The following is a 2,891-nucleotide window of genomic DNA, read 5'->3' on the forward strand; positions in this document are numbered from 1 at the left end:
GTAGCCTCCTCCTTTGTTTCCCATTCCCATTCCTTCCCATCCTCCCCTTACCCCCCTAATCCTCCCCACTCCCCCCCCCATGAAAATTGTAAAGTTCGTTTTCGACATAACGACTTGTATATCTCATGGTTGCAATGGGTCCACCTGTATTCCTATTTAAACGATTTGTTTTTCCCCTTCCCCTCCACAAATTATACCGACATCAAATACAGTGAAAGCAGGGGTTATACTGTGAGGGGAGAGACATACAAAGCAACAAAGAAATACCTTATAAATGTGTTAGAAACAATCGCAGGAAAGAAAAAAAACATTTGAATATATATCTTAGGGTACATTTCCCTAACATCACCTTATCTGACCTTTTCTGCTTGACTCAGACATATAGTAGATATTGTAAATAAGGAAACCCATGGGACCTATGTTTCTTTGGACCTGGCTTACTTCACTTAATATAATTTTTTCCAAGACTTTCCATTTCCTAACAAATGGGAAATGTCATTCTTTCTGATGGAGGCATAGAATTCCATTGTGTATATATACCACATTTATTTTTGATCCATTCATCTACTGACGGGCATCTGGGTTGGCTCCATATCTTAACTATAGTAAATAGTGCTGCAATAAACATAGTTGTGCTGGTAGCATTAGTGTGGTCTTATTTGTAAACATTTGGGTAAATGCCCAAAAGTGGGATTGTTTGGTCATACGGGAGCTCTATGTAAAGTCTTTTGAGGAACCTCCATACTACTTTCCAAAGTGGTTGAACAAGTTTACACTCCCACCAACAATGCAGTAAGGTTCCCTTCTGTCCACATCCCCTCCAGCATCTGCTGTTATTAGAGTTCTTGATTTTAGTCATTCTAACTGGTGTGAGGTGGTATCTTAATGTTGTTTTGATTTGCATTTCTTTTATGGCTAGGGAGGTTGAGCATTTCTTCATTTGTCTACTGGCCATCCTTCTTCCCTCTTCAGAGAAGTTTCTCTTTAAGTCTTTAGCCCACTTGTTTATTGGGCAGCTGTTTCTTTGAGGATTTGTTATTGGGGGATTTAATTTTGTGAGTTCCAAGTATATTTTAGATATGAGACCCTTGTCCGTTGTATGGTTAGTGCAGATCTTCTCCCAATCCGTAGGCTTTATATTGATCTTGCTAGCTATGTCCTTTGCCATGCAGAAGCTCTGCAACTTCATGCAATCCCATTTGTCCAACCTTTCTTTGATTTGTTGTGTTTCCAGGTTTCTATTAAGACAATTTCAGCCTGTGCCAAGGAGATCTAGGGTTTCTCCTATTCCATCCTGTAATGTTTTGAGAGTGTCAGCTTTGATTCCGAGGTCTTTAATCATTTGGAGTTGATTCTGGTGCAGGGTGATATATAAGGATCTAGCTTTAGTTTTCTACAAGTAGTTAACCAATTTTGCCAGCACCATTTACTGAAGAGGCTGTCTTTCTTCCATTCTATTTTTTTAGCTCCCTTATCGAATATTAGATGGCTATACGTCTGTAGGTTCATTTCTGGGTTTTCAATTCTATTGCATTGGTCCTGAGGTATGTTCTTGTGCCATTACCAAGCTGTTTTGATTACTATGGCTTTATAGTAGAGTTTGAAATTTGGTATTGATATTCCTCCAGCAGTGTTCTTTCTGTTGAGGATCGTTTTTGCTATTCTGGGTCTTTTATTGTTCCATATGAATTTTTGGATTGCCTCTTCTATTTCCTTGAAGAGTGAGTGAATTCAACTCTTGATCTCGAACATAAGTAAAAACAGTCAATAAAAGTCAATCACTTTCCTGGGCACTGGTAGCTCATGCCTTTAATCCTAACTTTAATCAGAAGGCAGGGATCTGGGGATCTCAGTTCAATGTCAGCTCAGATAAGAAAGTCTGTGAGATTCTCATCTCCAATTTACTGCCAAAGAAAGCTGGAATTGGATTCGTGGCTAGGAGCCTACAGCAAAAGGTCAGGAACAGGACCCAAGCCTTGAGTTCAAGCCTTAGAACAGTGCAATACATACACAAGGGAAGTAATTAACTCAACTTCTCAACCTTTAATTTCCCTAAGCCTAACTCTATTCCTGGTCACAACCCTAAGAGTAACCTTGATCATAATAATAACCCAATCCTAAAATTAATGGAAAATACTGAAGTTTAGAAACATCCTTACAGATACTCATTGTCTTTGAAATGATTTGCAGTTTGCTCCAAATCCTACAGATTCCCTGACTTGGAATCTGAAATCTATATTGTTCTCTATTATGCATCATTAACCTCAAATCCTCATATCATGAAAAATACCATAGTTTCCAATGATTTTAACTTTTACAGAACTCCTGTATCTCCAAAAAGAATTTGCAGGTTTACTTAAAATCTACTCTAGTTCCTAACCCTTACTATATAGCTAAACCTTACTAGAAACCTAACTCTAAATTTAACCCCATTGAACCTTGCATAGGAAACTTAGAGAAACTCTGTAGTTTTTGGTAAGTTTCAAACTTATTTTACTTGAAAGTGTTAGCAGAAAATTCAGTTTTACCTTAAAGCTTAACCTTCCCTAATCCTAAGCCTAACCTGAATTAGAAAAGTAACCCTAACCCTGGAACTAATGGGCTTTGGATTCTAAAAGCCACACAAATACATTAGTTTTTATTCATCCTTTGATTCAACTCATCTTTCTCAAAATAGTTTGTAGTTTTACTCATTATCTTGCCATTATTGTACCCCAAACCCTAACTGAAATATTGAGGTTAACCCTCACACTAATCATAACCTAATCTTAATATTGTTAGTAGTTTCTTATTTCACATTCATCCTAATTCTAACTCGACTTGTTATTCGAAGATTTACTTTCAGTTGGACCCTTAACTTTCCATTTCCCTAATGCTTACACTAACCCCAA

The sequence above is a fragment of the Dipodomys merriami genome, unplaced genomic scaffold (assembly GCF_024711535.1).
Source record: "Dipodomys merriami isolate MVZ:Mamm:240054 unplaced genomic scaffold, mDipMer1.0.p SCAF_439, whole genome shotgun sequence".
NCBI lineage: Eukaryota > Metazoa > Chordata > Mammalia > Rodentia > Heteromyidae > Dipodomys > Dipodomys merriami.